Source organism: Cebus imitator, unplaced genomic scaffold (genome assembly GCF_001604975.1).
Source record: "Cebus imitator isolate Cc_AM_T3 unplaced genomic scaffold, Cebus_imitator-1.0 Scaffold571, whole genome shotgun sequence".
In the NCBI taxonomy this organism is placed as follows: domain Eukaryota; kingdom Metazoa; phylum Chordata; class Mammalia; order Primates; family Cebidae; genus Cebus; species Cebus imitator.
In genome coordinates, this window is record NW_016107886.1 from 109,141 (window position 1) to 117,816 (window position 8,676).

Genomic DNA, 8,676 nt, shown 5'->3' on the forward strand with positions numbered 1-8,676 from the left:
GTACTCCTTCATCCCTGAGCTTCAGAGTGATCTTGTATTAGCAGGCATGAAAACAAATTTATTTCCTTGTATATCTCCATCAGAGCTCTTAGGTGACCAGGTACATTGTCAAGGATTAGTAATATTTTGAAAAAAAATCTTGTTCTCTGAGCAGTAGGTATCAACAGTGAGCTTAAAATACTGAGTAAACCAGCTGGATGCAGTGGCTCCCTCCTGTAATCCCAGCACTCTGGGAGGCTGAGATAGGTGGTTCACCTGAGGTCCGGAGTTCGAGACCAGCCTGACCAACATGATGAAACCCCATCTCTACTAAAAAAAATACAAAAATCAGCTGGGCATGGTGGCACATGCCCGTAATCCCAGCTACTCAGGAGGCTGAGGCAGGAGAATCGCTTGAACCTGGAAGGCAGAGGTTGCAGTGAGTCGAGATTGCACCACTGCACTCCAGCCTGGGTGACAGAGTGGGACTCCATCTTAAAAAAAAAAAATGAGTAAACCGTATGATAAATAGACGTGCTGTCATTCAGGGTTTGTTGTTCCATTTATAGAGCACAGGCAGAGTAGATTCAGCATATGTTTTAAGGGCCCTAGAATTTTCAGAATGGTAGGTACGCATCGGCTTCAACTTAAAGTCGCCAGATGCGTTAATCCTAACAAGACTCAGCCTGTCCTTTGAAGCTTTGAAGCCAGGCATTGCCTTTTTCTCTCTAACCGTGAAACTCCTAGATAACATACATTTCCAGTAGAAGGCTGTTTCATCAACACTGAAAATCTGTTGTTTAGGGTAGCTACCTTCGTCAGTGATCTGAGCTAGATCTTCTGGATAACTCGCTGCCGTCACACTTCCTGCTTCACCTTGCACTACAGTATTATGTTATGAAGAGATCTTCCTTCCTTAAACCTCATGAACCAACCTCTGCTAGCTTCAGACTTTGCCTCTACAGCTTCCACACTTCTCTCAGCCCTTATAGAATTGAAGAGAGTTCAGGGCGTACCCCTGAATTAGAATTTGGCTTAATGGAATGTTACGCTGGTTGGGACTTTTATCCAGACCATTAAACTCTCCACACCAGCAATTTCATTTTCTTACCACGGTGTGTCCACAGGATTAATGTCCTTCAAGAACTTTGCCTTTGCATTCACAATTTGGCTCTCTGTTTTGTCCAAGAGGCCTAGCTTCTGGCCCACCTCATCTTTTGACATGACTTACTCACGAAGCTTAATCATTTCTAGCGTTCAGTTTTAAGTGAGAAATGCATGCGACTCTTCCTTTTACATGAACAGTTACAGGCCATTGTAGGATTATTAATTGGCCTAATTTTCATCTTGTTGAGTCTCAGAAAGTAAGGAGGCCCAAGGAGAAGAAGACAGCTGGGGAAGCAGCCAGTTGGCGAAGCAGTCCGAGTCCAAACAATGTGTATCAGTTAAGTATGCTGTCTTACAGGGATGCAGCTCAGGGTGCCCCAAAATAGTTACAGCAGTAATGTCAAGGGTCACTGATCACAGAGCACTATAACAAATATAGTAATAGATTTTGAAATAATCCTAGAATTGCCAAAATGTAACACAGACACAAAGTGAGCCCGTGGCATTTGGAAAATGGCACCAAAGCTTCCAGATAGCTGAACACATGGCGGTTCCTAGAGGAGGTGGCATCTAGGGACGCAAGGAAGCACCACACCACTTCCTCCATCCCTTGGCTTATGTGTCTCTTCATCTGTATCTTTTGTAGCATCTTTTATAATAGCTGGTAGACGTGCTTCTCTGAGTTCTGTGAGCTGCACCAGGAAATTAATCAGATTCAATGAGGGCATCGTGGGAACTCCAACTTGAAGCTGGTCAGAAGTTCTGGAGGCCCTGACTTGCAACTAGCATCTGGAAAGGTGAGGAAAATCTTGGGACTGAGCCCCTAACCTATGGGACCTGACGCTATCTCCGGGTGAGCAGTGTCAGAGCTGAATTAGAGGACACCTAACTTGTGTCTGCTGCTTGATGCATGGGGAAAATACCCCCATACATTTGGTCATAGAAGTCTTCTTCTGTCTCCACGATTTTTGTGGTGTGAGAGCAGAGGGAAAAGAAATAAACAAACAAGGTTCGAGAAAGTTTTCCCTAAATTATTGTCGTCAGTGAAGTGGGATTTGCTTGAACAGCCCTGACTCACGGAAGCCAATGGTTTGAAAAGAGAAAGGATTAAAGGGTGGGGGGATAAAGAATCTTCGATTCCCAGGTGGCCTCGTGGTCGCCCGTAGTATGAAGCTGCAGCTATGTTGAGATCAGTTACTAAAGGTTAAAGTTCTTAGCAGAGTCTAGAGATAGATCCAACTCCCCAGGAATTGCTTCACTGGAGGCATAAGGAAATGCAGACTAACAAGAAAAAAGCAAAATATTCCGTCCCTTGGTTATTGTTATCTATAATTGCTAAAATGAAAGTTAAAGAGGGTGCTGGCTCAGGCCTTGAGGCTGGACTAAACTCAGATGTGGGACTGTCTCAACTCAGGCCACTAGCCTCAAAGCCACCCAGAAAGGGGAACATTACACCTGGGCCAGAAAGTACCTTTCAGGTCTCTGGACACCAAGAAGGTAGTGAATGTGGGAGAAGGGCAAAACTGTTACTATTGAAACCAGAGGTGTCATGTGAAGGAATTATTCCATTTTGTACATTGATATCATCAACTTCAGGCTGCTGCTTTTGGTAAATCCAAAGAATGGAGTTGATTTTAGAATCCTGAAATACTCAAAGATGGCTTTGTCTCCCGGGAAGGGCATCAGCTGAGATAACCCATGTAGCATTTGAGGAAAAGCAGGAGCAGGAAGGTCACTATCTGCCCACTCCCCACTCTTGGGAGGAGGTCATAAGCCCTCATCAGAGGCTTAAGAAAGAAGCATCCTTATCTCTGAAGACACAGGCCTTGCTGAGTTCCCCCAGTTTATCTCCATGAGAGCATACCCACTCTGTCCAATTCTACTACGCCATGGCGGCCACTGTTCATCAAACCTAACTAAGCCTACGATACACACGTTTCCTGTTTCTTTGGGCCATTTTCTTATGAAGACTCCTGTGCCACAGAAAACGTTTTAAATAAATGCGTATGCTTTTCTCTTGTTAATCTGTACTTTGTTACAGGGGCATTAGCCATAATCCTGGTGATGGGTGAGGAAAAAAAAAAATCTTTCTTCCCTACAAAGGAATAAAAAAAGAAGTATTGGGTGTATATATTCTCAACCCAATGAGAGAATTCCATTCCGTGTGACTTATTTCCTCCCTATATTTTATTATTCATGGACAGACCCTCTACTCTTGATTCATTTGATTAAAAAATTTGTGAACACTGCATCCTGACTGTGGCCCTCAGATGGAGTGTCTTGCAGCTGTTAATGACACCCAGCAGAAAGCATCCAGTGAATTCTTAGGATGAGCTGGTAAAAAATTTGGGAGAGCTCTTGCCCTGGACTTTCTGGGACAATTTCGTTCTTCACAGCAGAGTTCAGGTCTTCTTGAGCCCTTTGCCATGGGAAAGCTGTGCTCTCTGATTTCTCCTCTGAGGCTGTCTTCCTCACAGCTCAATTGCAGTTCTGCAGCACAGTCAAAAATCTGGGCATTTCCCAGCATTTTATGTGTTGTGCCTAAGAATGAATCTGTACACTCTGGGTAAGTAGGAATTCAGTCTTAGACACACAGTGCCTTGTGAATTGCTAAAAGGATTTCCTCTGGGCAACACTCATTATGGGTTGTGATCAAGTTACAGAATGTTCGTGTTGCTTCTTAATCAGCTTTGTTTGTGATTTGATATAGTTGATCAAGATTGCAAAGTGATTTTAATTTTTGTGCTTATATATTAAGGAGTGGTCTCTTTGCTGTTTCAAGTGAGCCATCTATAAAATTAATTTAATCACCCATTCATATCTACAGACTATAAAAAATGAATATTATATAGATATTGAACTGCATACATATAAAAAATTTTCTAACAGAAATATCTGGGCTACAGTTGTCAAAAAAGGGAAGGCTCACTTTTAGTGCACTCGCTTTTAGAGCAAGCAAAATAATATATATTACAGGTTAAGAAAGAGAAAATAACAAAAAAAAAGAGAATTGAAATAAACTGCAATTCTTATGTTCTTTTTTCCTTATCACTAGGTTTTGCAGAATCCAGCTCCATGAGAAAGGTTTCCCCATTATTAGTCTCCTAGTAGGCTTTGTAATTAGGAAAAAACCTCAAAACTCCCCCCTCCCTTTGCTATGTCTTGGTTGCATAATCTTATTCTTGGATATAGTCAACATAAATTTAGGGCTTATATTCAAATCAAGTTTGTAAAATAAAATATTTCTTCTTTCAAATTTGCGTCTGTAGCCCCCATCCCTCATCAGATGTCAGGAATAATTGGTGGATACAGGGTTTGTTCTTTAAATAAGAAAGCAAGCATTGTTTTCTTACAAATGAGTAGAAACAGATGAAAGATAGGGCCCCTGCATCAGACTTCTATCTTGTGTTTCTGGGAGAGTTGTGGTGCTAAGATATCCATCCTTCTCCCCATTTGTTCTAAAGATCCCTAGGCCTCCCATGTGCTGGAGAGTTAGAGAGGATTTAAAGTCTTTCTGAGAGTGACTCCTCACGTTACTGTGGTTTTCTGTTACTAATACAAGTGCTTTCCCAGCATCTGTGACACAGTTTTCTCCTTCTGTCTTTCTGTTCTCTAAGGTAATGAGCACAAGGTATCTCCTTTTAAGAAATGGAACAGTGAAGCATAAACTTAACTTATCAGATGGCTTACACTTCACTCCAAGGGTTCAGATTATTCATTCTCTGATTTCCCCTTTGCTTTTCTAAGAAAAATACAGTTTTATGTTGACGAAGACTGAAGAAGTTCAGCTTTGTAGAAGGAACAGAATATCTCCGTTGCTGCAAGTTTTTGTTGTTAGTTCTTATTTGTAACCAAGAGCTCTAATTTTCCTGGCCATGTCTGTTATAGACTGCAGCAGTTCTTATTTGGTGCTGCAGGAGAAGGGATGCAGCCCTTCTTTCTGGGTTCTTTTGGCCCAAGAAGCCTTTCAAAACATGAAATGTAGGCTCCATGAGCGAAGGTGTTTTTGCCTTTTTTGTTGGCTGTTCTGTCCTGATATGGGGAGTACTGCTTGGCACACAGCAGACTGTCTGTAAATATTTATGGAATGAATGAATGAATCCTCCATGAAATAGGCTTAGTGGATGGGGTTTACTAGAGCTTGACCTCCAGTGACCTTCATGTGGGGAGACAGTGTTGCCAGTGAGTGTCATGGTTGCCTTTCTATTCCAGCTCTTTGTCCTGGGAAGAGCTTGCTGCATCTTCTAGTTTCAGTAATCAATGAAGCAGAGTTCTCCTGCAATTCTTCAAGGAGCCTTGAGAATTCAGAAGGTCTTTGGGTGGCTGCATCAATCCTGCAGACAAATGGTAGTCGGCAGAGGGGCCATTCCCAGGGCCACATGGCTGGCTGGGTTCAGTATTGGCCAGGTATGGAAGACTTTTTCAGACACGCAGCATGCCTACATGATTTAATTTTGAATGCCATAGACCTGGTGAGTCATAAAATAGCAACCAATGATTATATTTTAGAGTGCTCATTTCCTCACAAAAATCTCAAAGCATGTGACAATAGGTTGGAATGTGTAAAGAAAAGCTAAGAAAGCAGACTTCTGATAAGAACAGCTTGTGACTTGTACAGCAGCTCCGAAGTACAGCCTGAAGGATGGAATGCTGACAGTTCCTTCTTTCTTACCTGCGATTGCTAGAATTTTATTTAGCAGATCATTTTTGAGCCAATCTCAAAATGAGAAAATTCTTTGAGGAATTATGCATAATGTTAAGTATATTCTCTTTCTTGTTGCCTGTGGAGATTCCACTGGTAACAGGGCAGATTTCTCACTGCAGGTTAGATGGAGATGCTGCTGCTGTCTTTGGACATAATAGTTTATGATAAGGAGGTCAAAATAATTCCTTTTTAGCCATGCAGTTGTCTGTAAATCTGCTTAGCTGGTCATCCTAAGCAATGACATTTAAGATGTAGTTGATAGGCTGTTTATCTTAAAGAAACGTTTTAAAATTAATTCTTCAGACCTATGCAATATTTTATCTTTTCTGTTTAATAGTATCCAAATGTGTTTTTGTGAGGCACAAAACACATGTGCTTCACCAAATCAGCCAGAGAGCTTTGAAAATATATTTCAAGTATGTAGCAAAGACCTTCAAAACAAAATTATTGAAGGAGTATAAAAAGGTGAATTTGCTTCAGTTTTAGATTTTTAAATAGACTTCACTGTTATGTAGTAAAGACAGAAAGATGCCATAAAGTTTCTGGTTAAGAGCCAAGAGTGTTTCTCTTGTATCATTTCAGATCCTGTCATTTCTATCTGATCTTTAGAATAGACTATACACATTCATAATTCTGAGTATAATCAGAAAATACAATATCCATAACATTATTCTTTATGCTCTTTAAATAAATATGCTGGCACATGAATTCACAATTTAAAACTCTGACTTTGTAAGAAATTTGCATGTATCTCCAATGAAGACATTGTTAAACTTGCATTCTTTGTCCATGATTTATGACAGTTTTGTGCATGATTTACTCATAATTTATGAGACCTTTACATTTGTGAAAATAAAACACATACGTTGAAAGTTATTTCAAAATACACATCAAGTACGTCACTTCATTCTGTCAATCTGATCTCTAAAGATTTCTCAGGTTCGTCGTTTACTTTCATTTCTCTTCCCACAGCCAGAGCCCAGATCACCATCATTCCTTCCTCTCTGGACTCCTGGAATGTGGTCCCATTCTTTATGCCTCAGAATAATTAATGACACAGAAAAAATACATTATGTAAAAAAAGTAGGAGTCCAAACTGAACATTCGAGTTGATTGAAAACACACTAAAATGTTAACAGTGATAGAATTGGCAGTGATACCTATTTTGCTCTTTTATACTTTGTAATATTTTCTAAATGTTCTACAATAAGCATGAATTATTTTTTTAAAAATTTAGTAAGGTGCATTCTCCTTTAAACAAATTCAAGCAACACAAAAAAGTGAAAGTAAAAACAAATATTATTTAAAACTACTACTTAGAAATTCTTATGAAATTAGGGGAATAACATGTCAAACATCTTATTTTTCTCTCTGAGTGTTTACTCAGGCACATGCGTGCACATGCGCCTACAGAGCGGGAGAGGAGCAGCTAGTTAGCTAGCTAGAGACAGGCAAAGACTAAAATTCTATATATACAAGATCAAACTGTGCATAAGCCTAAACACATTAAAATGTATTACCTTAACTATTTGTACCTAAAAACTCAGGCCTTATTTAAAATGCAAGGTGTCAGCTATTGAAAAAAAAATAGCTGACAGCTTGCATTTTAAATAAGCTTTTCAAGTTGTGGACTTAGACATGCACTACCTCTAGCTCTGTTCCAATTCTTTCCTCTTGCCTTTGGTTTCTACCTCTCCATCGTAGGCTTGACTTTATAATTTTTTTAGCCTTATCTTTTAAAAAAATACTGTAAGTTCTGGCTTGACTTTGAGAAGAAGCACAGCTAACCTGCGAGGACTTTAGACCTAATCTGCATTTCTTAGGGAGAGAGAGAGGTGAAGAGAAGGAGATGGGTTCTTCTTTGCAGAAACATGTCAGCTGCTTTCTTCTCAATTCCCTGGACAATATTTATATTCACCCTCCCACCGTCAGCAGGTAGATGCCTGCATGGCTAGCCCATTCTTACTAAAACATTCAACTCCTTATGTAAAACATTTTAAATAAAAACAATTGAAAGACAAAAAGAATAAAATGTGCCACCTTTCAAATTGTACAGACCAGGTGAATTTAGTAGAGAACGAATGAAGTAGTTTACAATATACAGATTTCTGAATTCAGTGGTCTGTATGTTCACTGCCCAAAAAAAAAAAAAAAAAAAATTCATCTAGAACCACTTAATGGGACAAACAACAGAGATTAGTGCTCTTTTCTTTTTACCTGTTGCTTGATTTTCATAAGACTTTCTCAGAACCACCTTCCAGGTCTGAAAGCTGCTTTGTGTCACATGGCAGTGTGTTGATGTTAGCAAGAGCCAAGTCTTTGCAGACCTTTCCTCTGCAAATTACTACAAAGTGTGACTCTGTGTATAGCCTTTAAGCACTGCACCCCAATTCCCCATCTGTAATATGGAAATAATAAAATCTAACTCTGAGACATAATTTAAATAATGAGAGTGTACATTATAGTAGGGTTATAAACAAAGGTTCATTCTCTTTCATGCCTCTTATCATCTAATCTAGTTTCTTTGGAGAAGAGAGAGCGCTTGTATGTTTCAAATATGTCACATAAATAATTTACTACTGAATGAAATAGTAGGTCTAAAATTCTGTTTTAAAGTCGATGACTTTGATCCACATACTTTGTATGAATTCTTTTGTAGTTGGATTTATTGTCACCGTCTAGTTTCGGGCTTTACTTTTTTCCTCCTTTTACTATGTTGTCCTTTCCTTTTCTCTTTCTCTTTCCCTCTTTCTCTCCCTCTTTCCTTCTTTCTCTTTCTTTCCTCCCTTCTTTCTTTCTCTTTTTTGACTGAATTTTGATTTTAAAATTGTTTTTACTCTCCCTACTGGTTTGGAAGCCATAAACCCTTTTTCTTTTTTTTTTTT

At 39.4% G+C, this 8,676-nt stretch overlaps 1 long non-coding RNA gene across 1 annotated transcript in view; it reads left to right on the forward strand.

The window, feature by feature from the left end:
* Nucleotides 1-1,707: 1,707 nt before the first annotated feature.
* LOC119469093 overlaps nucleotides 1,708-8,676 on the forward strand; it is a 104,501-nt gene continuing 97,532 nt past the window's right edge. The window contains exon 1 of the long non-coding RNA XR_005197913.1: nucleotides 1,708-1,883. This is a non-coding gene — a long non-coding RNA (uncharacterized LOC119469093). The remainder of the gene's footprint in view (nucleotides 1,884-8,676) is intronic.